The sequence below is a fragment of the Elaeis guineensis genome, chromosome 14, assembly GCF_000442705.2.
Source record: "Elaeis guineensis isolate ETL-2024a chromosome 14, EG11, whole genome shotgun sequence".
Lineage (NCBI taxonomy): Eukaryota > Viridiplantae > Streptophyta > Magnoliopsida > Arecales > Arecaceae > Elaeis > Elaeis guineensis.
This window is the reverse complement of record NC_026006.2, coordinates 24,155,408-24,175,078: the sequence shown is the minus strand read 5'-3', so window position 1 is coordinate 24,175,078 and position 19,671 is coordinate 24,155,408.

The following is a 19,671-nucleotide window of genomic DNA, read 5'->3' as shown; positions in this document are numbered from 1 at the left end:
CTCACTTCGTAGGATATCCTAGGGAATCAATAGGATACTACTTTTACTTTTCAGATGGTCATAATGTAATTGTGAGTCGACATGCGATATTTCTCAAAAAATAGTTTATTCAGGATGGTGATAATGAAAGAATAATATCCTACAAGCCATCGCATGTGTGATGTGATGGGATATTTTTCTATGTTTTATCTTCCAAACTCATATATTTGATATTAATTATTAATAAAATTAGATATTTTTTTTTATTATATGCCGTATCTTAATACTTGTTTAAGATTATAATAAACCTCATAGGTTAGGATAATAATTTTAGTGCCATGATGAGATCATGCTAGTGAGACCTAAATCCTTGATAGCCCTAATCTAAAATATTTCAGTCGTACGATCATTGAGTTGGGACTGATGAGTTGCAGTGATCGGAGATAGAGATAAGGAGTTGATTTTTATTTTCTTATTTTTTTAAATGGACCATAATTCATAAATAGATTTTTTTAACTAATTATAAATATAAATAGGTTAAATAGGTCGGGTCAGGTCAGATGACCTGTTTATTAAATAGATCAGATTCAGATTTGAAAATCTGATATGTTTAATAAACAGATCGGATTCTGATTTGATATTTTCTAACCCAACCTGCATCTGACCCAACCTGTTTATGACTTGACCCAACTCGATTGACATCCCTAACTCAACAATCAGATCCTTCACTCTATGCAATCCTTAACCGTATTAGAGATCCAAACCAGGTAGCTACTGATCACATTCAATAGGCAGGAGAAAAGAGAGCTACTTAATCAGCTCGAGAGTGATCTTGAGGGACAATACCTGGCTAGAAATTTTAATATCCCTGTAACTTTTTCTAAATAATCGATTATGACTCTCAAGAATGAATTAATTATAGAACAACCCTGTACAACCAAAAAAACCAACACAAATAATTTGACTAAGGCAAAATCATTTAGAAAAGAATTAAAATGGTAGGACAAACCAATTCCATCATCACATTACCTACCTATGGTTCCATTCTCAAGTGCCTTAGAATCACCCATTTCTTTTAATGGGAAGGGAGGAGAAATTGATGAAATGATGAAATTAATTAAGACTTCTCAAGGACCATAAATGAATAACATATTAGAGGAAACTACACCCATAATTCTTTCTCAGGATTCGTTAAATCCCTATCTGGCTCATTTTGAGATGGATGATTTTAATGTAGATGGGTATATCATAGAAGTAAATGATCTAGTAGATACATACTATCCCAAAACCATCCCACCTTAGATCGAAAATATGAGCCACCACCTAGCCCCCCAATAGCTTTCTTATTAGAATCACCAACTGCTTTAGAATTGAAGCCACTTCCTGACACACCCACTGACATTCTACCAGTGATCTCTAATCAGGAAGCCCAACTTGTAGGTGTTCTAAAAGCACATAAAGAAGCTATCAAATGGAATATTACTGATATGAGATATGATGATTTTAAGATTTTTATGATTGATTTCTCTGTGTTCGACACTACTTTCGAGGACCGTCTCCAAATCTATCTGCAGCACTAAAATGATGTATGGAGACTGATTTAATGTTAGTTTAAAAAAAAATATCAGACTTTATATTAGGAAGGGATTATGCCAAGACATATCATACTCAAGACAAAGATTGAGGTAGATCAAGCTATAGTTGAAGTAATTTCTAGACCACCGCCCCCGATCTCGATCTAGCAAATACCATCTCTTCTTGACTTTAATATTTCTAGATTTTGATGCAACATGCTTGCCCAGTACACTCTATTGGTTTGGACTAATCATCGTAGAGCATCCATGGATGTTTTACTATCATGATGACAAGGCCTTTTGAGCGGCCCTGTCCTTTTGAATTCTAAGGGACGTACCCAGTTGATTATATGTGGAACTCCCTCATAGCATCTGACTAAAGATATTAAACTTAGTGCTTGTTGGGAGGTAGCTCAATTTCTTAGTAGTCTTAATAAAAATCGGACTGAAGACTTTAAACTTAGCACTTATTGAGAGACAACCTAATTTCTTTTCTTTTTATTTCTTTAGGTTTTATGAACAAAGCTACTCCACCTTGAAGATTCGAAATGACATTTTCAAGACATCTTCACCCTGGATCACTTTCAACTTCAGAGCAGACTACAGTCAGGTGACTTCTCTTCTTATCTTATTTGCATGTCTTTATTTTATTTTTTCTTATTCCATTGAGAATAATGTCAATTAAGTTGGAGGAAAAATAATAAATCAATAAGCCCTTGAATAAGTTAGTATTTAGCATTTAGGCATCCGATTACACTCACAAATTTTTTAATCATTCTAATTTCAGATCTAAACTCAAAATAAACATATCACATATGTTAATTTTTATATCTAAAAGATTTGATTTAATTATTTCAAAAATAATTTTTAAAATTGATCAATCTTATGCTAGGACAACCTTTGCAATATAGAGGGTAAACCCTATATCTGGACAACCTTATATCAGCACAAAATTGATTTTAAATTATTAATACTTTCGGATCTAATCTAAAAATCAGATCATATATGTTTTCAAAATCTGTGGCTCTGATACCACTATTAGAAAATTGGGTAGGCAGTATGTATAGGTTTCAAAACTTTAAAAACAGACAGTAAAAAATCAAACGGATTAAACCCTTTAACCCCACATGCAAGATATCAAATCTAAACCTATCCAAGTCCAAGAAAAAATACATATTAATAATCTAAAATTTAAAAATACTTATGAGATCAGATCTCATTATCTTGGTGCGGGTAGATATTCATCACTTCTGATGATCTCAAATTCGTAGAAGGTTGAGCCACACATGTATCCAGCCTCTACAGGAATCCATCGGGATCAATCTCAAACTTCTTTCTCCTCGTAGAAGATTCTTCTTCCCAAGAAGAACTTCAACCTTGAACACTTTGATCAACTCCTTTGATCTAGACTGCAGGATCAACTCCTTGATCAGCAGCCTTCTTTCTCTTCTCGTTGATCTACAATCTTTAAGTCTCCAACACTACTTTTGGCTATGTGGAAGAGAGGCACCCAACCTTTGGACGTGGAAAGGAAGAGAGGGAGGAGAGGAGGCATGGAGAGGGAGAGAGAGGAATTTTTGTTGATGAAAATTCTATTCTTTAGAAACCTTAGAGTCCACCCTTTAAATAGATACTACTCTGACACACATTAGGAACCCAATTATCTTAAAAAAGTAGATCCTTATCTTATAAGAATTCTCTACCTTTTTAATCTGATTTATGACAATTAAAATCAGATATAAATGGTATATAATTAGCCCCTTAAAGTATGTACAAGAGGCATTCATAAAATATTTGTCAAGTAGTTGGGGTGCCAACTCTTGGTGCCCCACAAAGGGATCTCTAACCAAAAGTGATGGGGCATGGCCCCACCTCTCTTTCCTCCATGCCATGACACATAAGAGGGGGTGGGCCCCTCTAGGATATGGTGCCCAATATTTATCAAAAAAAAAGAGATGCGCCATCCAATCTTTCAACTATTCCACATGCACACTTAGAGATAATTAGGAGATAAAGAAGAGATAATGTTAGGATAATTATGCCAACTACTTGACTTAATCAAATCCTCTTGGGCTCACAATTAAGAGCCCAATTAAACCCAAATGGATTTAGGTTTGGTTCAAGGCTATAGACTTGATCAAATCAAAATCCCGAAAAGAATTATGTTTAACTATGTGCTAGCATGGTTCTCATAAACCTAATAAGATTTCAATAAATCCTAATCTAATTGAAACTTCATAAGTCCAATTGATAAATTCGAGATTAAATTTTTTAATATGTAACCCCATAGGTTTCATTTTATCTGATAGTAAGATATATTGTGATCTCCATTACAATATCATCAAAACTCTTTTCGATGGATTGAAATATTTCTAATTCTACCCTTCGAGAGCCATTGATCATCAAAATGACATCCGATAAGTCTACAATCCATCAGTGACACCTAACAGTATATAGTAACAACTCAGTAGAATAAAAGTATGAACTTTTAGATGTAGTTATTATATGATTCAGTCCTTCTATCGTGAGTCCCGACTTGATGGAGGTCATGGAGAACTCGTCAGATCCCATCATCAGTCATATACAACATTGGTTCGACTCGAGTTCATTTGTGAATTTCATAAAAAAAAAATTTCAGTATTCATACTTGCTTTGGTCAAAGACTTTTTGAACTCAGTCTCACAAATCGCAAAGACTTCTCCTTTTCTATCAAAGTTGATAGATTCCATCTAGGTGCATCCTACTCTAAACAACGAACCTGAACCTACTGAAGCCAACATACATAGTGAGGATCCAAATGGCTAGGGATCAAGAGAATATGCAGTCAATTCTAGTAGCCTCGCTGTGAATAGCCAATGACACCACATGTCAAAGGATCACTCACACCACTGCAGCATCGAGAAGACTACTGATGAGTGAGTGACATCCATGTGGTTCTTGTATTGGTCACACTTAGTGCAAGTTATTCTCTAACAACCATCCACACTTTCACCTCAAAAATCATTTTTGTTAATTTTTAAGACAAATCATGGACACATATACTGTTGGGAATAGTATTCCAAAGCCAATCGTCAGCCTGTTGACGGTTGTGCTCCTTTTTGTATTAGTACATGAATTATAAATAAATAAAAGTTATTTTGATATTTTTTCATCACAAATGTTTCATCTTCTAATGAACTCCTATGTTGTGGTGAAGTCCTTAGGACTATTTAGACTCGACAAAGGAAGATTTGTCGCTTAGTCCTTAAACATGTTCGCGACCAAATGATACGTTGTTACCAAGGACGACAATGTTTATTGAGCATAGATCGTTGTGTGCCATATGGGTTGGTTGTCCTCATAACCAAAGAGTGTGGAGACACTGGTATGGCATACAGGTGAGATGTAATGGTACATCTGCACTGAACGTGACCAACTTCGGAGCTATTTCTACTGTCAAGATTTGCTCCGATGGGATATGGGTATAAATATCCCTCTGACCTGAGACCGCCACGGTGACTTGCAAGCAACTCACTGCACTTAGGCACTGGACTACCTGAATTTTTAATTCAGTGACGGAAGGTTGCTGGGTGTAGTCAAGTACTTGACTTGTCGGTGCGGGTGTCAAGATGGGATTGACCACTCCAGTTTAGGAGCTGTGTACAGTCGTATTTCAATTTAGCAAAACCTTGGCCAGGGTAGTCCTAGTGAGGAGTCACAGGACTAATTGAGTTGAGCACGATTCGGATGATATCATCAGGGTTGACAGTTTCACCCTGAGTCATCCTAAACACAGGGGTCAAAAGGGATGAATTATACGGTAACCATATTCACGTAGGTTCTGAATGTTGCGATTGCGATTATTCGACCTATCTGATTATCGGGTACCATTGCTAGATGGTCACTTCGATTAGTACAGGAATTGGTTCCTGTGCTACCGGTTTAGGTTCGAACCTGCGGGGTCACACACATTAGAGGTTCCTTTTTGATCTGATGGCTGATTATGAGTCTTATCTATCTGGGACTCTATGATTGAGAATTAGGATTCTCTAATCATGAGTTCCACACATTTTGGATACCGGAGTCAAAATTTTGAATTTCAAATTTTGAATTTGAAATTTGAACTCTTTGATCAGGGTTTCATATCGATGGTCTCTGATGCCTGATTGCCCATCGGATTTGGACTCAATATTTATGAGAAGTTTAATTAGTGATTTAATCACTAATTAACTCAATTTGATTGAGTAATTATTTTTGGATCAAGTCCAATTGAATTGGATTCAGTTTGGATTGACCCGATTAGGTTAAATGTTGACCTAATCGCTAAGGTGGTATAGTCCCTGATTTGATCAGGGGTTAGGTTTAGTTAATTCCTGATTTGATTAGGATTTTATTGAGCCTAATTAAGCCTAATTATGTTGGGTTTAATCTGGTCTAATTGTGCTTGACCTATTTTAAACTAGGTTGGCTCAATTTGAATCAAACCACCTTGTTTTAAATTCCCTGCGACACCCAACTTCCTTGCACCCATTTGAATTCACGAGAAGAAACTTTTCGTGAAATTTTTCTCACGCAAAACTCTTCCCCACGCCCTCATTTGTGCGCCATATGGATTGATAAAATAATTAGTTAGCCATTCAAATTCAAAGCATGTTTGAATTTGAATGGATAACTTATCACTTGCCCTTTCATCCTTATCCATTTTGTGCGCCACATTACTTACACGAGAAAAGGTTTCTCATGAAACATTTTCCACACACAAAGAGCCACGCCCCTTCTCTTCTCACGCCCAAAAGGATAGGGATAAGTTGGTTTTCATTTGAATTCAAATTTGATTTGAATTCAAATGTGTAACCTCTTATCTTTATCCTCTCACGCGGATAAGATACGTTCGACGTTGTTTTAAAAAGAGGAGAAAGGTGGGACGTGCGTAGAAATTTTAGGAGAGAAACTTTAGGGCGTGAGGAAGGCTTCTGTGCAAGGTGAAGGTCCAAAACCTTTCGAGAGAAAAAGAAAGAAAAGAGAGAAAATTGGGCGTAGGGTTTTTGGTGTGTACCCTAGGGTTTCTACCTAGGGTTCGGGAAGTGAGATTGGTGTGCCACGAGTGTCGTGAGTCCACCAAATTTTAGGGAGAGATCCATCAGCCTCTCAAGCAATTATACAGATGATCCAGAGCATCCGAGAAGTCAGCACACATCGATCGAAGGAGTTCGATCAACATCTGCCATCAAAAGGGTGAAATCACGAACTAGCATTCGTGAAGAGCTAATCAGATGGGAGCTTCATGTGGATGATCCGCAGAGGCCAGATATTTGTGTGGCTACGATGTGACAATCAGAGCCCCCCGACGGTGATCAGATTGCGGTGATCGACTACCCACAAAAGGTGATGTGTTCTTAACACAGTACTGTAAAAGGTTTACTGATTCAAATTTGAATTTTAAATTTAAATGCATGCTGTTGTATCATATTTAGATCCTAGTGTAGGGTTAATTAGTATTAATTAATGAGATTAATTAATAATTCCACTGTAAAATAGTAATTTTGAAAAAGTTTTAAAATTACCATTTTGCCCCTGCACTAAATTTTTGCTTCAAATGGTATCAGAGCCAGGTTCTAGAATATGATATACATATGCATACGTAGATTAAGGTGTAATCTATAAGTTTAAATTTGAAATTCAAAATTCAAAATTCAAAAAGATTTGAAATTTAAAATTTAAAATTTGAAATTTGAAATTTGAAATTTGTTAGAAGTTTCAAATTTGAAATTCAAAATTTGAAATTTGAAATTTGGTTGAAATCTCAAATTTGAGATTTGAAATTTGAAATTCAAAATTTGAAATTTGAAAGTCAAAATTCAAAATTTGAAATTTGGTTGAAATCTCAAATTTGAAATTTGAAATTTGAAATTCAAAATTTAAAATTTGAAATTCAAAATTCAAAATTTAAAATTCAAAGATTGGAAATTCAAAATTTGAAATTTGGTTGAAATCTCAAATTTGAAATTTAAAATTTGAAATTTGAAATTTGAAATTTGAAATTCAAAATTTAAATTTTGAAATTGGTATATTTAGATATACTTGATCCAAGTAGCAAGTAATCTAATTGGGTTGGTTGCCATGGCCATCCGATCATAGGAGAAAAGTAGGGTTTAAAGGCCCTCTCTTCCCATTCGATGGGGTCTCCTATGGCGGTAGGGGTGCCGATGCAATTATATCCCATGTCGATGAAGCAGCGAAAGGACTTAATTAAGAAATTTATCATGAATGTGTTAGATTAGATCTAAAAGAAAATTTATGATTTATTTTGAGTTATTTTCTGTTATGAAATGAGCAATAGAATTGCTGTTTATGAAATGTGCTGACCCGTTTGTGAAATGAGTTAACACATTTGGTGAACAGAAAATAAAATCTTTCAAATTTGAAAATTATTTTCGAAATGCCAAACCCTGACCCATCAGCCCAAGTACTTAATTAAAAGAATTAAGTGTTGTCTAGTAGGTCTAGAATTATGAATTAAGACCTAAAATAATTGCATAAACTTGTGGGTCAATGGGTTAGATGAATTAGGTCCATAATTGGGTTAGACCTAAGGTTAGTTTAAAAAATGGACTAAATGGAGTAATTGGTCAAATCTAATCAAAAGTTGAATTAGATTAGGTCAAGGATACTCTAGACTCAACTTCAATAGTTGTAGTTGAATGGGTCCATGTCTTTAACTAGACCAAGATGGACTTAATTCATGGCTACGCGGTGGAGCCCTATTTACTAAGTTGATCAAAATTAAAACTAATGAACCGATTGGTGTCTAAGGTAAGTTTGGCAGTTTTGACCAGTGGTTCTTAAGCGGGAGCTACTCGCATTGATTCGATCATTGACGAGTTAATGGCAAATTCCCACCACTGATCTCACTTACCTGGCCAATCTGCTAAGTTAGATTTTGATTAGATCACTTGGTGATTAGAGCTCACCCATGTCATTAGGTAAATCAGTGTAACTGATTTAGGTGCTCCTAATGCCAGCTTTAATTAAATCTTTTTTTAATCTGACTTGGTGAAGTCAGTGGGAGGATTGAAATTGGCTGGATGATTTCTTCTCTACTATTCTTTAATAAAATTCTCAAAATTATTAGGTCCCTAAAATGATTAAGTTATAATGATAACTAAGTCATAGCCTCCCATTAAGTGAGTGATAATGAGTCCATTAGTTCAATGATCATTGGAGGCCCAAAGGCCTGGTGCTCATTAGCTAATGGAATTATTATTCATAATATGATAATTTGATTGAGTCTTTCTGATGGTGGTTAGGTTGGTCGGCCAAAGTCGGGCCTGATCATTTATTGGTCCGATTCACTAAATTAAGTCATGTTAATGGTTGGACCTAACCAGATCTTTTCAGTGGAGGCCAAAGCCTACTGATTAGGTTCTGGGGCAAAATCAATTACTAGAAGTTGTTTAGAGAAACAACTGGTTAAGAACCTACCCATAGATGCACATGGGTTGACCAACCAAAGTTAGGCTCGTGTGTAGTCTGTGTGGATTCTAGTACCCATTAAGGAATTAAAGTAATTCTTCGAATTGGAGGATGAGGCTACCAGTTCGTAAAAATATTGGGAAAAACTTTAGACTAAAATCCAAGTCTTTAGTATTAATTTATGTACTAATAGAGGTCTCGTTTTCCTTTAAGCAGCTATGGCCACTACCCTATCGCTCCAGTCATTATTAGATAATGACAAGCTCATGGGACCCAATTTCGATAGCTGGTATCGAAAATTAAAAATCATCCTTGAGCATGAGCGGATCCTTTATGTAGTAACGGATCCAGCACCTGAGGAGCCAGCTCCGAACGCTAGTAAGGCGATCCGAGACACTTACTTGAAGTGGCTCAATGATCGCACCACCGTTCGATGTATTATGCTGGCAGCAATGAATGATGAGTTCAGCCGAAGGTTTGAGAACGCCCAGCCACAGGAGATGCTTCAAATGTTGAACGACCCTTTGGCACGCCTGACGACGTTGAAAGGCACAAAACTAGTTGTGCCATTTTCAATGCTCGAATGAGGGATGGGGCCTCAGTCACTGATCATGTACTGTACATCATCGAGATGATTGAGCGCCTAAGCAAATTGGGCTTTCCTCTGCACGAGCAGCTCGGTAAGGATGCGATCCTTAATTCCTTGCCCAAGTCCTTCCTCCCATTTTTTACTCATTTTCGAATGACAAAGCCTGCAGTAAACTACCATGGATTGTTGGGGTTGCTGCAGAACTTTGAGAAAGATCACCAACTCCATAAGGAGTCGGTGAATGTAGTGGGAGGGTCTTCTTCTCATCGTCAACCCTTTGGGAAGGGGAAGAAGAACAAGAAGAAGAAAAATAAGAAGGTGCAATCTCATGCTGGGACAGTAGCACGGGGTCAGACCAAGAAGCGCAAGCACGACCAGAGCCAGGCGGAGTGCTTCTTTTGCAAGAAGCACGGGCATTGGAAGAGGAACTGTCCTCAATACATTGCCTCCCTGGACCCGAACAGGCCAAAGAAGAAGCAAGGTAATTATATGATAACTCCTTGCAACTTTTTGATTTGTGATACTACTGCCTGGGTATTGGATACCGGAAGCCCTTATCATATTTGTAATTCGATGCAGGGTCTGCAGGTCAGTAGGAGATTTGATGAAGGTGAGAGGTTCCTGAATGTTGGAGATGGAAGCAAAGTTTCAGTTCTAGCTTTAGGAATCATGAGTCTTGTAATCAATTCTCGTAATGTAATTCTGAGTAAATGTTACTATTGTCCAAGTTTTTTATTAAATATTATTTCTGTAGGCCTTTTGGCCATGTACGGTTATGATTTTTTAATAAAAAAAAATATTTGCAATATCATTTTGAATGGTGTTACAATATTTGTTGGATAATTAAATAATAGAATTTACTTACTATCACAGCCTGTTAATGTGGTTCAAAAATTCGGTAAACGCTCTAGAATAGATAATGTGTCAGAAGTCTACCTTTGGCACTGTAGGCTAGGTCATATCAATAAGAACAGGATAAACAGATTGGCTCAAGAAGGAATTCTTGAAGTTAGTGATTGTGAATCACTTCCAACCTGTGAGTCCTGTCTTCTTGGGAAGATGACCAAGTCACCTTTTACTGGAAAAGGTGAGCGAGCCAGTGAACTCTTAGGTCTGGTACATTCTGATGTATGTGGACCCATGAGCTCAAGTGCAAGAGGTGGATTTTTCTACTTCATAACCTTCACAGACGACCTATCTAGGTATGGGTATGTCTATTTAATGAAGCATAAGTCGGAATCATTTGAAATGTTCAAACTATTTCGAAATGAGGTAGAAAAACAAACTGGAAAGTGTATTAAAACTCTTCGATCTGATCGAGGAGGTGAATACCTTTCCAATGAGTTTCTGACGTATCTAGGGAAGAATGGGATTTTCTCTCAGTGGACTCCTCCTGGAACACCATAGCATAATGGTGTGTCTGAAAGGAGGAATCGGACCCTGTTAGACATGGTTCGATCCATGATGGGGTTTGCTGGTCTGCCGATCTCCCTCTGGGGATATGCACTCGAATCGGCTTGTTACCTTCTAAATAGAGTTCCGAGTAAGTCTGTAGCCAAAACGCCATATGAGATATGGATAGGACGTAAGCCAGTACTCTCGCACCTTAGAGTTTGGGAGTGTCCGACTTATGTTAAACGTTTAATTACAGACAAGCTTGGACCTAGGTCTGACAAGTATAATTTTATAGGGTACCCAAAAGAGACCAAAGGATATTATTTCTACCTTGCTGATGAGCAAAAGGTGTTTGTCAGTCTTAAGGCAATCTTTTTAGAAAAGAAGTTCCTTAGTGAAGGAACTGTTGCCTCTAAAGTCGAACTTGACGAAGTTCGACAGGTGGAAAAACTGACACATGTTACTGAAACTGAACCGGATTTGATTAGATCAGATCCGGAGCCCATTGATTATGCACCCTTAAGGCAGTCTGGTAGAGTACCACATCAACCAGATAGATACTATGGTTTCTTGGTTCGGGATGGTGATCCTGTCGAACTTGATGAAAATGATGAGGATCCGATTACCTACATGGATGCAATGCAGAGACCTGACTCTGAAAAATGGCTAGAGACCATGAAATCCGAAATGGAGTCCATGAAGGTCAACGATGTGTGGACATTGGTTGACCCACCCGAAGGAGTAAAACCCATAGGGTATAAGTGGGTCTTCAAAAGGAAGAGGGGCGCAGACGGAAAGGTGGAGACCTATAAAGCCCATCTGGTTGCCAAGGGATATCGTCAACGTTATGGTATAGACTATGATGAGACATTTTCTCCTGTGGCAATGCTCAAATCCATTCGGATTATGCTTGCGATAGCTGCCCATCTGGACTATGAAATCTGGCAGATGGATGTGAAGACAGCTTTCCTAAATGGAGAGCTGGACGAAGAGGTGTATATGATACAACCTGAAGGGTTCACATGAAGGAACCAGATCTAGGGTTTCAGGGTTAGATCTTGAAACTTTTTCAAGATCATACAGCGGAAGATTAAAATAAATCAAAATTTATTTTCTAAAATTAGAAAATCTCTAGATCTAAGATTCTATTACATGATTATTACATGGTATTAAATCAAAAATTAAAATATATAAATATAGCATGAACTACATGTTGATCATATCAACATGTTTCTATACTACATCTAATGTATGTATTAAACAATAGATCAGATCTATTACCTTGCAAGTTAGACGTTCTAACCATGTTGATCTGGGCTTGAGGATGATGTTGCAAGCCTCACATGCATCCGGCCTCTAGGAGTCATCCACACGAGCCCACGAATCTCGATCAGAAGTCCTGCTTCAGGAAATCAGCACAGTATGCTAGTACTGTGCTGATCCTTCTTTGATGGTTGATCAGATGTCTCCTTCTTCTTGATTTAGACTCTTCCAAAGATGGAAAGTAGAAGGAAGAGTTTCAAGTCTGAGACACTCTCAGGAAACTCAAGATGGAGGGAGGAAAGATATGAAAACAAAAAACTTAGAAGAAGACCCTCTTCTTCTTCACATTTTTCTCTCTAGACACCCAAACTTGCATCTTTTATATCTCCACAATCCAAAGGTATTTCTCTCTGATTTTTGGATGGCACAAAGGTCTCTCAAATATCTGACTTCTCCTAAAATTTTATAAAGAAACTCATCTTATATAGAGAGATATGATAGAGTCCTTGTCTAGGTCAAACACCTAGTCAAGGCTTATCCAAACATGGCAAGTTAAGAGACGCCCAACTCTTGAGCACCTCCTTCATATTTTTGTGTATGGATCAATAGAAAAGGGTGCACAATGTATACCCTAAAAGCCACAAAAATTCTAAAAAAAAATTGGATAAATTTGGTGCAAAATTGAAAGAGTTTTGGATTTCTAAAACTCTATCTCATAGAATTTGAAATCCAAACTTATTCCTTTTAGATTTGATCCAAACCACCTTCCATGTAAGAAAGAAGAGAGGAGACCTTTTGTGAATGTGGGAGAGATCTGAGAGAGGGCTTTTGTCACACAAAATAAGTGGAGATTGGCGTTGAATAAGAGAGAGGGCGTGGAGAAGGATTATGTGGCGCAAGGTGGAATCCTAGTCTTACTAGGATTCTGTCTTATGACTTGTTTTAATTTGGTTTTCCAAACCAAATCAAATCAAAATTAGATCAACCCAATTAAAATAGATCTTAACCCAATTAAGAACCTAATTTAATCAGATTAAATTAGATTTAAATCTGATTTAATTTTCTAATCAAATTAGAAATTAGATTGACCCAAGTCCTAGTTGAACTAAGACTAGTTTTTCCTTGCACTTGGCTTATCCAATAAACCAATTGGACTTGATCCAATCAAGCTCAAACTAAATCTAATTAAATCATATTTAATTAGACTTAATCTCAACCCATTGGCTTAATCAAATTAAGCCAATTAGCAATCGAATTGCTAATAGATCCTCCTGTAACACTTGCACTGGGTTAAATGTCAATCGTATTGATCATTTAACCCTAGAACGATTATTAATCATTGATCAACCATCCGATCGGATTATGAACTCTAACGTGTGTAACCTCATAGATCCGAACCTAAGCCGGTAGCATAGAAATAAATTTCTATACCAATCGAAGTGACCATCTAGCAATGGTACCCGACGACCGGATAGGTCGAATGTGTAGAACAACATCCTTAGAACCCATGCGGATATAGTTTTCATATAATTCATCCCCTTGACCAAAATGATCATAGGACACCCCAGAGTTTAACTGTCAACTCTGATTAGGTTGTCCACATTGTATTTCAAAATATCAAATCCATCTGATGGATTACCCTGGCCAAGGTTTTGCTAAATTGAAATACAGTGACTCATTCTTCTCCAACTCTTGGAGTGGTCAATCCCATCTCGATCACACTCTGACTTCGCAAGTACTTGATTGTGCCCAGAAGCCTTCCGTCCCTGAATTAAAAATTCAGTTAGTCCAGTACCAAAGCACAGTGAGTTGCTTGCAAGTCACTGAGGCGATCTCAAGTCTAAGGGACACTTATATCTATATCCCATCAGAGACATTCTCAACAGCAGAATACTCTGGAGTTGGTCACATTCAATGATGATGTACCCTTACATCTCACGTGTATGCCATACCAGTGTCTCCACACTCCTTGGTTAAGAGGACAACCAACCCATATGGCCTACAGCGACCTATGCTCGATAGAAGCTGTTGTCCTTATTAACAGCCTATCATTTGGTCATGAACAGTTTTAAGGACTAATCGATAAATCCTCTCTTTATCGAATCTAAATAGTCCTAAGGACTTCATCATAACAACGGAGTTCATTAGAAGATGAAAGCTTATGATGAAAATACCAAATATATTTTATTTATTAACAAATCAATTACAATACTTGGTTGCTCAACCGTCAACAGCTTGACGATTGGCTTTTTGGGACACATTTTCCAACAACTCCCACTTGTCCTAAAGCCACTCGGCTCAGTATCTAATACCCATCTTCGACTTGTGGTTGTCGAACTCCTTTATTGCCAGGGCTTTAGTCAAGGGGTCGGCTAGGTTCTCCTTTCCGTCGATCTTCTGTAGGTCGACGTCATCTCGATCCATGATCTCCCAGACCAAGTAGAAGCGGCGCAAGATGTGCTTCGTCCGTTGATGTGCTTTGGGTTCCTTCGCTTGAGCTATGGCACCAGTGCTGTCATAGTAGTGCAGGACTGGACCATCGAGGGAGGGTGCTACTTCAAGCTCAGTGATGGATTTTCTCAGCCACACAGCTTCCTTTGCAGCATCCAATGCTGCGATGTACTCCACTTCACAAACAGAGTCTGCCACAGTATGCTGCTTGGAACTCTTCCAGCAGATGGCTCCACCATTCAGAGTAAAGATATAATCTGACACGCTCCTGCTGTCATCATGGTCAGATTGGAAGCTGGAGTCTGTGAACCCCACAAGTTTCAGATCTGACTCCCCATAAACCAACCATTGGTCCTTAGTATTTCTCAAATACTTAAGGATGGCTTTAACCACTTTCCAATGATTTTCTCCAGGATCAGATTGGTATCTACTCACTACTCCTAGTGAGTATGCCACATCTGGTCTTGTACATGTCATGGCGTACTTGATAGATCCCACGGTTGAAGCATATGGGACTCTACTCATACGCTCTCTCTCTTCAGGAGTTGTCGGACAATCCTTCTTAGAGAGAGAAATTCCTTGGCCTATCGGTAGATAGCCCTTCTTGAAATTCTTCATGCTGAACCTCTTCAGCACAGTGTCTATGTACATGGATTGGGATAACCCAAGCATCCTTTTAGATCTATCCCTATAGATCTTCATCCCTAGGATGTAGGATGCTTCACCCAAGTCCTTCATGGAGGACTGTGATGACAACCAAACTTTTATTCCCTGTAGTGCGAGGATGTCATTTTCGATTAAGAGAATGTCATCCACGTACAAGACAAGGAATACCACAACTGGACCATTTGCCCATTTATAGATGTAGGGCTCTTCTCCATTCTTAATGAAGCCATACGTTTTGATCACCTTATCAAAATGCATGTTCCAACTCTGAGAAGCTTGCTTCAATCCATAAATGGATCTCTGAAGCTTGCACACCTTGGACTCATCTGTGGATGTAAACCCCTCAGGTTGTATCATATACACCTCTTCGGTCAGCTCTCCATTCAGGAAAGCTGTCTTTACATCCATCTGCCAGATCTCATAATCTAGATGGACAGCTATTGCAAGCATTATCCGAATAGATTTGAGCATTGCCACAGGGAAAAATATCTCGTCATAGTCAATACCATAACGTTGACGATACCTCTTGGCTACCAGACGGGCTTTATAGGTCTCCACCTTTCCGTCTGCGCCCCTCTTCCTTTTGAAGACCCATTTACACCCAATGGGTTTAATCCCTTCAGGTGGGTCAACCAATGTCCATACATCGTTGACCTTCATGGACTCCATTTCGAATTTCATGGCTTCAAGCCACTTCTCAGAATCAGGTCTCTGCATTACATCCATATAGGTGATCGGATCCTCATTATTCTCATCAAGTTCGATGGGATCACCATCTCGGACCAAGAAACCATAGTATCTGTCTGACTGATGTGGTACTCTACCGGATCGCCTTAATGGTGCAGGTATATTGAGCTCCGAATCTGATCTAATCATATCCGACTCAGGTTCAGCTATTGGTGTCGGTCTTTCTACCTGTTGAACTTCATTAAGTTCAACCTTAGAGGCAACGGTTCCTTCACCAAGGAACTCTTTTTCTAAAAAGATTGCCTTAAGACTGACGAACACCTTTTGTTCATCAGCATGGTAGAAAAAATATCTTTTTGTCTCTTTGGGGTACCCTATGAATGAGCATTTGTCAGACCTAGGTCCAAGTTTGTCTGTGACTAATCGTTTGACATAGGCCGGGCACCCCCAGACCCTAAGATGTGAAAGTGTTGGCTTACGTCCCATCCATATCTCATATGGAGTCTTAATTACAGACTTACTTGGAACCCTATTTAACAGATAACTGACCGATTCGAGTGCATATCCCCAGAAGGATATCAGCAAGCTAGCAAAAACCCATCATGGATCGGACCATGTCTAACAAAGTCCGATTCCTCCTTTCAAACACACCATTATGCTGTGGTGTTCCTGGAGGAGTCCATTGGGAGAGAATCTCATTCTCTCCTAGATATGTGAGAAACTCACTAGAAAGGTATTCTCCTCCTCGATCAGATCGAAGAGTTTTAATACTCTTTCCAGTTTATTTTTCTACTTCACTTCAGAATCGTTTGAACATTTCAAATGAATCCGACTGATGTTTCATCAGATAGACATATCCATATCGGGATAGGTCATCCGTGAAAGTTATGAAGTAGAAATATCCACCTCTAGCATTGGTGCTCATGGGCCCACATACATCAGTATGTACTAGGCTCAAGAGCTCAGTAGCTCTCTCACCTTTTCCAGTAAAAGGTGACTTGGTCATTTTACCAAGAAGACAGGACTCACAGGTTGGAAGTGATTCACAATCACTAACTTCGAGGATTCCCTCTTGAGTCAACCTGTTTATTCTATTCTTGTTTATATGACCTAGCCTACAGTGCTATAAGTAGATATCTGACACACTATCTAAACTAGGGTGCTTGCCAGTAGAATAGACTCTTATCAGGCTTGATCTTTTTGGTCTGGCTCTGTACAGATGTCCCAGCCTGAACTTGCACCTTCTTCATTTTCTTCTTCTTGTTCTTCTTCCTTTTCTCAAAAGGTCGAGAACCAGAAGAGGAACCTCCCACTAAATTCACCGACTCCTTGTGAAGTTAGTGATCCTTCTCAAAGTTCTGAAGCAACCCCAGTAACCCGTGGTAGTTCTCTTCAGGCTTTGTCATTCTATAATGAGTGAGGAATGGGAGACAAGACTTGGGCAGCGAGTTCAGTATTGCATCTTTCCCAAGCTGCTCATGCAAGGGAAAGCCGAGCTTGCTCAATCGTTCCATCAGCTCGATCATGTACAATACATGATCAGTGACAGAGGCACCATCCCGCATTTTGACGTTGAAGATGGCACAACTAGTCTTGTGCCTCTCCACGTCATCGAGTGTGCCAAAGGCATCCTCCAACACTTGAATCATGTCCTTTGGCTGAGCCGTCTCGAATCTGCGACTGAACTCGTCGCTCATAGCAGCCAGCATGATACAGCGCACCGTGGTCCAATCACTGAGCCACTTCTGGTAAGTGTCTCTGATTGTTCCACGTGCATTGACAGCTGGCTCCTCAGGTGCAGGATCTATTATCACATATAGGATCCATTCATGCTCCAGGACTATCTTCAACTTTCGGTACCAGCTACCGAAGTTGGGTCCCACCAACTTATCATTGTCCAACAATGATCGGAGCGATAGGGAAGTGGCCATATTTGCACAAAGGAGAACCATAACCTAATTAGTAATTGATTCATTAAACCTAAAGATTTGGACTTTAATCAAAAGGTTTCTCCCACTATTTTATTTGAATTGGTAGCCTCTACCTCCAACTCAAGAAATTATCCTAATTCCTTAGCGGTTACTAGAATCCACTTAGACTGCACACAAGCTCAACTTTGGTTGGTCAACCCATGTACATCTAAGGGTAGGTTCATAACCAATTGTTTCTCTAAACAATTTCTAGTAATTTTAATTTTGCCCCAGAAACCTAATCAGTAGGCTTTGGCCTCCACTGTAAGGATCCAGTTAGGTCCAACCATTAACATGATCATACAAGGTGTATCTAACCAACGAATGATTAAGCCCAACTTTGGTTGGCTCACCTAACCACCATTAGAGAGACACTTCCAAGTCGTCATATGATGAGTGATAATTCCATTAGTCAACAAGCACCAGGCCTTTGGGTCTGCAATGATTATTGAGTTAATGGACTCATTATCAAACACCTTAATGGGAGGCTATGATTCAGTTATCTCCATAACTTTATCATTTTAAGGACCTAATAATTTTAGAAGATTTAAATAATATAGAGGATGAAGTCAGATGAACCAGCTTATCATGATCCTCCCACTGGCTTCACCAAGTCAGCTTAAGGGAGACCAGGGCTGGTCTAGGAGCACCTAAATCAGTCACACTGATTTACCCTAGCTGACATGGGTCAGCTCGAATAGTCAAGTGATCCGATCAAAATATAATTTCACCAAGAGGCCAGGTAAGTTCGATCAGTGGGAGGGTCTGCCAAAGCTTGCCTTAGACACCATCAGAAATGGCCAGGTAAGCGGGCTCCCAATTAAAAACCACCGGTCTGGTTTACCTTAGACACCAACTGGTTTAATTAGTTTCGATTAGATCAACCTAACAGTTCGTGCTAGACCGCTTAGCCAAGAATCAAGTCCATTTGGTTCTCGTTAAAGACATGGACTTGACCAACTACAACTATTGTAATTGATCTAGAGAATCCTTGACCTAATCTAAGACAACAATTGATTAGATTTAGTCAATTCTCTAATTAAGTCCATCTTTAATCTAACCATAGGTCTAACCCAATTAATGGACCTAATTCCCGCTAACCCATTAACCCAATGTGTTATGGTTTGTGTCTTAGGTTCTTCAATTCACAATCCTAGAACCTATTCAAATAACTTCTTAATTCTTAATTAAGTTTTGGGCTGAGAGTTGGGTTTGGCTTTTCAAAAAATAATTTTCATATTTGTAAAATAATTTTACAATATGATTCTACCAACCATATTGCATGTTTGATTCATAATCAAGATGCAAGTGAAATAAATATGAAACTACTTTAGATCTAATCTAAACAGGTTCATGTAATTGAAATAATTTCAACTTTAAATAATTTCTTTGCACAAAAATTATTGACAAAGAGATTTTATTTCAGATTTAAACATCTTTTAAATCTAATAAATCATAAATTTAATCTAGATCATATCTAACAAATTTATGATTAAAGATAGATCTACACAAACTAGGACAACCTTTGCACTGTAAGGGGTAAACCTTACAGCAGGACAACCTTGCAGTTGTGATTGATCTAAAATTTTAATTTCAGATTTAATAATCAGATTATAAATTAGATCTAATCTAAAAAATAATCTAA